The following is a 12,376-nucleotide window of genomic DNA, read 5'->3' on the forward strand; positions in this document are numbered from 1 at the left end:
AGCAGTTAGTGGTTTGTGGTGATTTTAATGTAGATTTTTTAAAAGATATGGATAGGAAAAATGAGATAGAATCTTTGTTTGGGTGTTACAATCTGATATCTGTTGTAAATTTTCCAGCAGGATAGTAGGTCACTTATTGATAACATTTTCATAGACAGTGCTAAGGCAGAAACAATTGATGTGTACCCAGTTGTTAAGGGGCTATCTGATCATGATGCACAGTTAATGGAAATAACACACATAGCACCTTACAGGATTCAGGAAGGTTCATACAAGGCAGGGAGGCTTATTAATGCGAATAGGATACACGGCTTTAAAAGTGCAGCCTAGAAGAGGTAGAATGGGATGAGGTATACACAGAAAATGATGCTGATGCCAAATTCAATTTATTCCACCATAACTTTGGCTCAATATTTGAGAGTTGCTTTCCTGGAACGTTATCCAAAAAAGCCATTACAAAGTCAAGTAAGCCATGGATTACCGAGGGATTTAAGATATTGTGTATGAGGAACAGGGAAATATATGGACAGGCCAGAATAAGTCAGGATCCGACTTTACTTGGTTTCTACAAAAGATACTGTAATATTTTAAGAAAAGTCATTAAGAAGTCGAGAAGCTTGTGTGTTCTGACAGAAATTAATAATGCGATTAATGAGATTAAAACTATATGGAATATTGTCAAATGGGAGACTGGGCAGCCTGACAGTGCACAGCTTACCATAGCACATAAAGCTAAATGATGCTGTTGTGAGTGATAATTCAGAAGTTGCAAGTATTTTTAACAATCACTTTCTGAATGTAGCAGCAAAAATAGGGTTAAAGGGTTCAGTTGAAGATGCAAAAAAATATGTTAAAAATGTCATTCCCCAGGACTTTAGGCCTTTAAAAATAGCACCAACATCCCCCACTGAAATTAAGAGAATTATAAATATACGGAAAGCCAAGGGCTCATGTTGTGTTGATGGAGAGTTTAACAGAATTTTGAAGTGGTGTTGTAATTTAATAAGTGGAGTTCTTAATGATATATGTAATGCTTCACTGGCACAGGGAATTTTTCCAGACGGATTGAAATACGCAACTGTCAAACTTCTTCATAAGAAAGGGGACAAGAGTGACTTAAATAATTATAGACCAATCTCTTTGCTGACTTCATTTTTCTTAAATATTCAAAAAAGTTATGTATTCAACAGCAGTCCCACATTTAAGTGAAAATAATTTACTCAGCATGTCACAGTTCGGATTCTGGAAGGGTTACTCAACTGAGAATGCTATCTACACATTTACCCATCAAATAGTACAAGCCCTAAATAACAAATTATCGCCAGTTGGTATTTTTTGTGATCTCTCCAAGGCATTTGACTGTGTGCATCGTGTCACACTTTCAGAAAAACTCAGGTTCTATGCAACTGAAGGCTATACACACAGCTGGTTTGAATCATACTTAATGAACAGAAAGCAAAAAAGTTGTGCTGAATAGCACAAATAATGTTGGGAGGGTGGTACATTCTAGTGAATGGGGAGTTATCACAAAGGGAGTCCCACAGGGTTCAATTTTAGGTCCTCTGCTGTTCCTTATTCATGTGAATGACCTACCACTTAATGTTCAACAAGCGGAAGCAGTACTTTTTGCAGATGACAAGAGTGTTATAATAAATCCCATTCCAGAAAAAGCAGCTGAAGATACTGTTAAGGATGTCTTTCAAAAATTATTAAGTGGTTCTCAGAAAATGGACTCTCCCTTAATTTTGAAAAAACTCCCTATACCCAGTTCTGTACACCAAACAGAGTCATACCGACAATTGATGTAGCATATGAACAGGGCTCAGTTGAAAGGGTAGATTTCTTCAAATTTCTGGATGTTCACATTGATGACAACTTGAACTGGAAGAAGCATATTACTGAGCTTCTCAAACAACTAAGTTCAGCGTCTTTCGCTCTTCATATAATCGCTAGTCTTGGTAATAAACAGATCAGCCGCCTTACATACTTTGCATATTTCCACTCAATAATGTCTTATTGAATAGTTTTCTGGGGTTACTCACCACATAAACATAAAGTACAGATTGCACAAAAGAGAGCAGTGAGAATAATAAGTGGTGTTCACCCAAGGACGCCATGTAGGCACCCATTCAAGAAGTTAGGTATTTTAACCGCACCATCAGAGTACATATATTCGTTAATAAAATTCATTACAAATAATCCACCTCAATTTGCAAAGACCAGTGATGTTCATATGTACAACACTAGAGGGGAAAAATGACCTTTCCTATCCATTACTGAAGCTGTCAGTTGCTCAAAAAGGAGTACATTATCCAGCAACAAAAATCTTTGATCATTTGCCCAACAACATAAAGTGTCTGGCAAGTAGCAAATCAAGTTTTAAATCTAGCTTAAAGTCATTTCTTTTGGACAACTTCTTCTACTCCATGGACGAGTTTCTGTTTGAGAAATGGCAAAAAAAAATTGAACCACTAAATGTAGTTACATGTGTAGAACTAACAATTTCAATAATATTAATACACTACTGGCCATTACAATTGCTACACCACGAAGATGACGTGCTACAGATGTCAAATTTAACCGACAGGAAGAAGATGCTCTGATATGCAAATGATTAGCTTTTCAGAGCATTCACACAAGGATGGCGCCAGTGGCGACACCTACAATGTGCCGACATGAGGAAAGTTTCAATTTCTCAGACACAAACAGCAGTTGACTGGCGTTGCCTGGTGAAACGTTGTTGTGATGACTCGTGTAAGGAGGAGAAATGCATACCATGACGTTTTCAACTTTGATAAAGGTCAGATTGTAGCCTATTGTGAATGTGGTTTATCGTATCGCGACACTGCTGCTCATGTTGGTTGAGATCCAAAGACTGTAAGCAGAATAAGGAACAGGTGGGTTCAGGAAGGTAATATGGAACGCTGTGCTGGATCCTAATGGCCTCGTATCACTAGCAGTCAAGATGACAGGTATCTTCTCCGCATGGCAGTAACGGATCGTGCAGCCACGTCTTGATCCATGAGTCAACAGATGGGGACATTTGCAAGACAACAACCATGTGCACAAACAGTTCCACAAGCTCGAAGACCATGGCTGTGGTTACCCTTGACACTGCATCACAGACAGGAGTGCCTGCAATGGTGTACTCAATGACAAACCTGGGTGCAAGAATGGCAAAATGTCATTTTTTCGGATGAATCCAGGTTCTGTTTACAGCATCATGATGGTCGCATCCATGTTTGGTGACATCGCGGTGAACGCACATTGGAAGCGTGTATTTGTCATCGCCATACTGGCATATCACCACGCGTGATGGTATGGGGTGCCATTGGTACACGTCTCAGTCATCTCTTGTTCGCATTGACGGCACTTTGAACAGTGGACGTTACATTTCAGATGTGTTACGACATGTGGCTCTACCCTTAATACGATCCCTGCGAAAACATACATTTCAGCAGGGTAACGCGTGACTGCATGTTGCAGGTCCTGTAAAGGCCTTTCTGGATACAGAAATGTTCGACTGCTGCCCTGGTCAGCACATTCTCCAGATCTCTCATCAATTGAAACGTCTGGTCAATGGTGGCCGAGCAACTGGCTCGTCACCAAACCCCTGTCACTACTCTTGATGAACTGTGGTATCGTGTTGAAGCTGCATAGACAGCTGTACCTGTAAATGCCATCCAAGCTCTGTTTGACTCAATGCCCAGGCATATCAAGGCCGTTATTATGGCCAGAGGTGGTTGTTCTGGGTACTGATTTCTCCGGATCTATGCACCCAAATGGCGTGAAAATGTAATCACGTGTCACTTCTAGTATAATTTGTCCAATGAATACCTGTTTATCATCTGCATTTCTTCTTGGTGTAGCAATTTCAATGGCCAGTGTGTGTATTTTAATCTGACCTGATCTATAAAATAATCGGGAAAATAATCTATGGAACATGACATAACTGAAACTAAACTAAACTAAAAATTCCTTATGATAATACCACATGCTCTCAGTCTGGAATCTGCTTATCCTACAACTAATGTTATGTGGTCATTTCATTTTAGCTCATTCTGAACCTGTAATGCTAGATATTTTATGGTTGTTACAATTTCCAAAGACTGATGACCAATCGCATGACCAGTGTTGAGGGTCAATTGCCAGTCCCTGCACCAAGCACAGGACCTCTGGAGGTTTGTATTTTACTGCAACTTTCTGGATTTTTTGAATTTCCCGTGTATGACAGTAGAACCTATGAATACCCTCATTAAGTTTCCAACATTACCCACCACATCATTTTGATACACCATGAACAGTAATGGCTCTATAACAAGACACATGGAGTTCTAACAACAGGGCAGTCCTGAATCCAAACACGGGTATCACAGTCTTGGCTGATGGAAGTAAATACTTTTAATTCCAAACTCATTTTTTCACTGTAGCAATACCTGATCCTGTACAGTGCTACATAAATAAACAACAGATTATTTCTATACTGCTCTCTATTAAATAAATAAAAAAGCGAAGCTCTGGATTCTGGCCCTGATTGGCCAATTGGGACTGAGTGACGGGAATCGAAACCGGGTCCTGCGCATAGGAACCAGACACACTGACCACTTAACTACTGAGGTGGACATTGTCAAACAGCATGTGGTAAAAATGAAAACCTACATCTTTACGTGTGAACTTCTATTTCTCTTATCTTATCATGATTGTGTTTTCGATCTATGTAGGTGGGAATGAACAAAATTTTTAGAATTTGGAAGAAAAAGTTGACAAGTGTAATTACATGACAAGATCTTGTTGTAAATGACTCTTTTAATGATAACCACTCCAGCTTGCTTATTATATCCATGACACTCACTCTACTACTTTGCAATAGTGCAAAACGAGCTGCCCTTCTCTGAACTTTTTCAATGTCCTCCATCAATTCTATCTGGTAAGACGCATTTGAAATGGTGCCACACTGTAGACTGTTAATGAAGTTAACGGAGTTACTTGTCAGGCATGTGAATGACACTTAAGACTTCTTAAGTAACAGAACCCAGTACACGTTGTCCTCGACGGCGAGTATTGTCAGGTGCACCCCCAGAGAAGTGTAATAGGACTGCTGTTATCTTCTATGTACATAAATGATCTGGTGGACAGGATAAGCAGTAGTCTCCAGCTGTTTACTGATGATGCTGCGGTTTATGGGAAGGTGTTGCCATTGAGTGGCTGTAGGAGGATATGAGATAACAAACTTTGTACTTGATGTGATGAATGGCAGCTATTTCTAGATGTAGAAAAATTTACATCAATGGAGATGAGCAGGAAACACAAATCCATAATGATCGAGTACAGGGCTAGTAGTGTGCTGCTTGACACAGTCATGTCAATTAAATATCAAGGCATAAGCTTGCAAAGCAACATGAAATGGAATGAGAATATATTTTATTGGGGATTTTAGAGTACGGAAGGTGAATGGTCAGCTTTGGTTTATTGGAAGAACGTTAGGAAAGTGTGGGTCATCTGTAAAGAACACGGCATATAGGACACAAGTGCGACCCAGTTTTAAGCACTGTTCCGTTGTTTGGGATCTGTGCCAGATCAGATTAAAGCAAGACAGTGAAGCAATTCAGATGCATTCTGCTAGATTTATTGCCAGCAGGTTTGAACAATATGCAAGTATTATGGAGATGCTTCAGAAACTCAAATGGGAATAACTGGAGGGAAGGTGGTGGTCTTTTTGAAGAATACAACTGTAAAATTTAAAGAACTGGCACATGAACCATACCTTCCTAAAACTCTCCCAATAAACTGAAATTGACTACTCACCTTCTCCCCTACAACCATTATGCATTCACCCCACTTCATAATGCTTCGCAACATTATGCCTAGACATTCAACTGACTTGACTGTGTCGAGCAGCACACTACTAATCTTCTATTTCAACATTATGGGTTTGTTTTTCCTAATAATCTGCATCAATTTACATTTTTATACATTTAAAGCTCCTACAGTCTCTTAACAACAACACTTTCCCGTACACCACAGCATCATGCAGATTGTTGCTCACCCTGTCTGCCAGATCATTTATGTACATAGAAAATAACAGTGGTCATATACACTTCTCTGGGGGAATCCTGATGATATCCTTGGCACTGATTAACACTTGCCGTCCATCAAGGAAATTTAATGGGTTCTTTTAGTTGGCTGGTTGGTTGACTTGGAGGGAGAGGGGACTAAATGGTAAGGTCATCAGCCCCATGATCTAGGGCCGCAGAAATCAAGGGAGAAACAGCACAGTCCAATCAAGAGGAAGGGATAACATGCAAACAAAGAGGGAAAAGGGACATCAGAGCACCAGGAAGAGGAAAGAACAGGAAGGCAATGGGTGGAAAGGGGGAGAGTAGAGGTACCCCAGAAATGCTACGTGTGGTCCGATACCCACACCATACCATTACCATGATACAATTGGGACAGCACAAGGGGAAGAAGACACAAGAAAAGGTGAAACAAAACAGCAAAACAGACCAGACAAAATGTAGGGTAAAGGTGGGAGGAACCGGGCCCATGTGGTGGCAAGGTCAAGGCCTCCATAACCAACACCTAAGCTAACTGAGGGACAGAGGGACACAAATTCCAGAAGAAAATTCAGGGACTCATACCTAAGAGTAAACTCAATTTTCACAAAGAAAACCAAGGACAGACGTAATCATGCAAGGCTCATCCACTAACACCTGAGACAAGATATGGTGGGAGGGTATATTTAGTGCGAATGGATGAAGGCAGGGGCAGTCCAATAAAATATGGAGCCTCACAACTACAAAGAGGGGGAGGGGGGCCTCATTGGAGAGTAAAAAACCGTGGGTCAACCTAGTATGCTCAATACAAAGATGGCAGAGGATGGTAGCTTCCCACTGGGAGAGGCAGAAGGAAGAATGCCACATGGTGAGAGACTCCTTGATGGTATGAAGTTTATTAGACAGGGGGCAACCTCCCAAGAGTCAGTCGACAATTGGGAGGAAAGGGATTTGATGTAAAGCCACAAATCTGACCCCGGAAGGGTTATGGAGAATAGGAGGTGGGTGGCTGCTGCACCCCTCCCTCCCTCCCTCCCTCCCCCCCCCCTCGATGATCACAGGGTGGCTGCTGCACCCCCCCCCCCCTCCCCCCTGATGATCATAAAGTTCATTACCTGGGGTACCCACATAGCCAGGAACATAAAGGAAATCAATTGAACAAGCAGCATCACCAAGACCAGTGAGAATGTCATGGATGGAAGAGACCAAGGAGTGGCGGGAAAAACTCTTGAGCAATAGCCTAAAGGTTTCTCGTTAAGTCCATACATAACATTACTCGAGTGAGTGATGACTGTTTAATGAAGGAGAGGGCCCGATAGATGGCCATCAATTCCGCAGTATACACCCCACAAACGGCAGGCAAGAGATGGCCCACCATGCCAATAGAGGACATGAAGGCATATCCTACATAATCCCATTTGTTTAAAAAACAATAGCATCCTTAAACTCTTGTAAGAGCATTCAGAACAAACAACAGACTACCACTGGAGTGATGGAGGCATTCAGACCCTAGAAGAGACCCATCTGAATCCATGGCTGAGGAACTAACTAACGTGTAGTGGTCAGGAGAGAACGTGGGGAAGAGGACAAGGAGGTGAGATGGAAGTCACAGAGGAGAGAAACAAGGTGGAGCCCAAACAGTACACCCACCCAAGGGCGAGCAACAGCCCAAAGCCATGAAAAGAACAGAATAGAATAGAATAGAATGGGGGGGAGCAGGGGAACAGCAGACAGTGACTGCATACAAAACCAAGAGCTGGGACTGCTGAATCGAAAGGGGAGGAGTCCCAGTGTCAACCACGAGACTATCGATAGGGCTAGTGCGACAGGCAATGGTGGCTAAACATATACCGCGATGGTGAACTGGCTCCAAGTGGAGCAGTGTGGAAGGGGCAGCTGATCCATAAGCTTAAACACCATAGTTCAGACAAGACAAAACTAATGCCTCATTAGGCAGGAAGGGTCAAATGATCTGCACCCCAAGATGTGTTGGCAAGAAACCAAAGAACATTGAGTTATGCACCACCCGCGACTTAACCAGAGACAATTGAAAGACGTGTGAGTGTCCATGTGGAAGCATGACGAATGGCACCCTGGGGCTTTCAACCCGCAGAGGCCACCAAGTAGGAGTTTGCCCAAATACAGAAACCATCCATGTACAGAGCAAGAGGTTACCAATGATCTGACAGAAGGCACAAGTCCAACATGTTAGACTGATCCCTGTGGCACACCATTCTCCTGGGTCCACAAAGAGCTGAGAACAGTACCAATCTGGAGTCTGAACAACCAGTGGAACAAGAACTGGCAAATAAAAATTGGGAGGTTGACCCAAAGACCCCATTCATGAAGCATAAGGAGGATGTGATGCTGCCAGTCTGTTGTAGGCCTTACAAAGATCGAAGAAAACTGCAAAAAGATGGCATTGCAATAATGCCTGTCAAACTGCAGTTTCTCATAGAAGCAGATGATAGGTTGGAGGCCGTCAGTCCCAAAATCCACACTCGTGAGGAGATGAAAGGTCCCGTGAGTCAAGGACCCATTTGAGCCACCATACATTCTAGTAACTTGCAGGGGACATTGATCAGGCTGATTGCTGGTAACTATCAAGGAACAATCAATCCTTGTCAGGCTTAAGGATATGAACCACAATACTTTCGCTCCATTGAGAGGGGAAAATGCCTTGGAGCTAAATACAGCTAAACACCTGGAGCAGATATTGATGTTGTGGAGGATTGAGTTGTTGAAGCAATTGGTTATGAGTGGGAGCAGGGCCAGGAGCTGAATCATGGGAAGAGGAGAGGGCCACAAGAAGCTCCCATTCAGTAAAAGGTTCATTGTAAGATTCTACCTGACAAGGTGTAAAACATAGGCAGGGCGCTTCAGCCCACTGTTTCCGGAGGAAGAAGGCAGCTGGATAGGAGGCTGACGCTGATGTCTTTGCAAAATAGGTCACGAGGTGTTCTGCAAGAACTGATGCATCTGTACAATGGCCACCTGGAAAGGCAGGTCAAAATAGAAGACTGCCACTGACAACCTTGGGGTGTGCGGAGTGTAGTCCACACCCATGACGAAGGGACAGAAGGGCCTAGAGAGCAAAGCATTCTCAACACATAATGGGCTTTGGCGCAAAGACATTTAAAGGTAATAAGACCAGCAGAGAATGACAGTCGCTTAAGATGTTGCAAGGTGCGACAATGAGTTTGGATAGTAGTAGCAATGGCCACGCTCCACCATGCAACTGGTCGAAGGCAAACAGGACCTGTCAAGCAGGGAATGGCAATGCCAGCAGTATGGATTACCTTATCGGACGTATCACAGATGACTCCATTAATATAACCTGACAAAGAAGATGGAAAGATGACCTGGGAGGTATATAGAAGCCAATCAGAATGATGGAAAGCCCAGCAGGTTAATGTGGTCATCGGGAGGTGGGAAGAGAACAAGAGAATCAATGGGAAGTGATCACTATCACAAAGGTCATCATGTGGCAACCAATGTAAGGAAGGAAGAAGGGGAGGAGAAAAAATATATAAATGGCACAAAAAGTGCCATATGTAATACTAAAATGAGTAGGGGAACCAGCATTAAGAAGGCACAGGTTGTGGTCCGTAAGAAATTGGTCAATGAGGAGCCCGAGAGGAAGGGAGGGGGGAGATGCTGATGGAGGGGCCAAGATGATCACAAGTGTGAAGAGCTACAGAAGTAGTTTTGATCAACATGGAACCCGACTGCACATTGCTGAGAGACTGTGCATCGCTAAACTTGTCTTCAATATTTTCCACAAAAAATAATGGCTTTGTGATGGTGAATGTATCCCCATCCATCGTAGTACATAGCAGGCAGCGGGGAATGGGTTCACCCCAAAGCTGACGAGCATGGCCCTCTTCCCAGGGTGTAGCCAGGGAAGGAAAGCAAAGGCCGCAGGGGCATAAGAAGAAGCAGTCAATGATCTATTACTAATTGAAGACAGATCCATAGAATAACAGGCAGATTTTTGGAGCTTCATACATTTCATATGGAAAGTATCTGCCCCGATACCACACACTCTGATAAGGGGCTCTCCCCCCATGGGTGCCATCCAGCCACAGCGAGGGCTGACTGGCACAGCATCCGTTGCCACTCCGGAATGACAAGCAACCACTCCTAGGCATACATGGGGAGGCAACAGCTCAGGTATCAGATGTGTGATCCCTGTGTTGTCAGGGGCTGAACCAGATGAATACGTAACAGCCTCACCACATGGATTGGCTACATGTGCTGGTGACCTGGTGGGGTGGAGGGGGGCTACAGCTGGGAAGGAAGACGGGAGAGGAATAGAGGAATCCACACTTTAGGTGCTAGGGAGGGAGTTCTTCTAAAAACAGTACACACTATGGAGAGAAAATTTAGAAGTGGAGGTCAAACCTCAACAAGAGACTAAAAACATCAAAAAGGAGGGATGACAGAGAAAAGGCAAGGGGAACAAAACCACAAGGAATACAGGAAACCATGTGAATACCCACGTCAATGTAAATAAAAACACAAAGAGGGGAAGGAGGGGGTGAGGATGGGGAGGGAGGGTCATGGGGAAAAAAGTGCAGCCTGGAAAGGAAAAATGGGCTGTAATAGCTTGGGGCCCCATGTACGCCGCATACGATCTCACGAAAGAGCCGTGAGCCCCTTGCGGTTAGTTAAAAAGCCTTTGAGCCACTCACAAATATGGGAACCTATTCCATATGCTTGTACCTCCATTGACTGTCAGCAATGGGACACTGTGCCAACCGCTTTTCGGAAATCTAGGAATATGGAATCTGCCTGCATCCCTTCATCCATGGTTCCCAGAATATCATATGACAAAATGGGCAAGCTGAATTTCGCATGCGTGATGTTCTGTAAGACCACGCTGATTCATGGAGAGAATCTTTGCCATCTCAAGGAAATTTATTATATTTGAAGTGAGAATATGTTTAAGAACCAGCATTCCCAACTAGTCCACAGCAGGCCACTGCCAAGTACTCCAATAGCAGACCACTGTCCCATCCAAATGCCCCACAAATTTTGATAATGCACAATTCGACTAGATGGCCAGATGGAGACCTGTAGTGAGACTGCTTTAAGCTCTGTATGGTGCTGATAATGCTGTCTCACACGAGAACAGGGCATCTCTGTGTTCTTTACAGTGACCACTCAACATCTGATGCTGTTCACAGCTCTCATATATATCCTACCAGGGCTGGTAACAACACTAAATGTGAACACCACTAACACAGTCGGGTGGCCATTCTACCTGTCACAGTGAATTGCATCTCTAAAGATTTACATACTTGCCGGTTACGTGTTGGTACACCAAATTACACTGACCATGTCTTCTAGATTTTTTTAACACACACACACACACACACACACATACATACACACACACTACAGCCAGACAACTTGTTAAGCATTATGGGTAATGTTATTTAGGGGCTACTGCAAAGAGTTATGACTAAAAATCAGAGAACAGCATTAGGTAACTGAATATCACAACTTTCATAAAACTTAAAATGATTTAAGCACCACAGACAAGAAAAGTTCTCAGGAGGCACGAATGTTGTCTGTTCCACATTTAATTGATATTTGGACTGACATCTCGTGGTAATTCTGGTATCCAGCTTTGTAGAAGTTGAATGCTGCTGAGTGGATCACCTCCAAATGATATTACAGTATTCAATCCTGCTACAACAACCTAGTGGTCACTAATTCCTGTAGCTGTCATGCCATACACTATTTGCTTGGGATTCTTTGCGACTAAGAGCTCCAGCAGGTTACTGCAACCTCTTACTTTTTCACGTGGGCTACTAAACTAACTACTCAAAATAATTCACAGAAAGCATGTAGTACAATTTGGGATTATTTTTTATGCCTACCAACAATTTTAAACATGTACTTTTGCCACCTTGTTCAGGGTAGTTTGAAGTCATCACCAACAATAATTCTGTGTGTCTCAAATCATTCTTCAACCTTTCAGCAAGTATACCATCTGAATTTGGGAGTGGGGTTGGGTCGGTAAAATGAACTAATTATTAATCTATGGTAATGGAAAATCCAGACAATTTATGGAGTAAAGATAACAACTCAATGAACAATAGCCACACTGCTGTTGGGCACACGCTAACGTGCCTTTTGATGGCTCATTAGTATTTATCTTTAATACAAATAAATAATCCTTCAAAACAACAGAACACTAACACTGGAGTATACGGTATTCTTTTCAGGAAGATGATAGTGTCCATAGAGCAACAGATAGCATTTCAAAGAGATATACAAATACTCCAATATTAACAAACATCAGCTCTTTAATC

General features: G+C 42.7%; 1 protein-coding gene across 3 annotated transcripts in view; it reads right to left on the reverse strand.

Moving 5' to 3' along the window:
• The window catches only part of LOC126297785 (regulator of nonsense transcripts 2-like), a 199,061-nt gene that overhangs the window by 14,344 nt on the left and 172,341 nt on the right, over positions 1-12,376 (reverse strand). The gene's annotated exons all lie outside the window — the stretch shown is intronic.

This window comes from Schistocerca gregaria, chromosome X (assembly GCF_023897955.1).
Source record: "Schistocerca gregaria isolate iqSchGreg1 chromosome X, iqSchGreg1.2, whole genome shotgun sequence".
NCBI classification, from domain to species: Eukaryota; Metazoa; Arthropoda; class Insecta; order Orthoptera; family Acrididae; genus Schistocerca; species Schistocerca gregaria.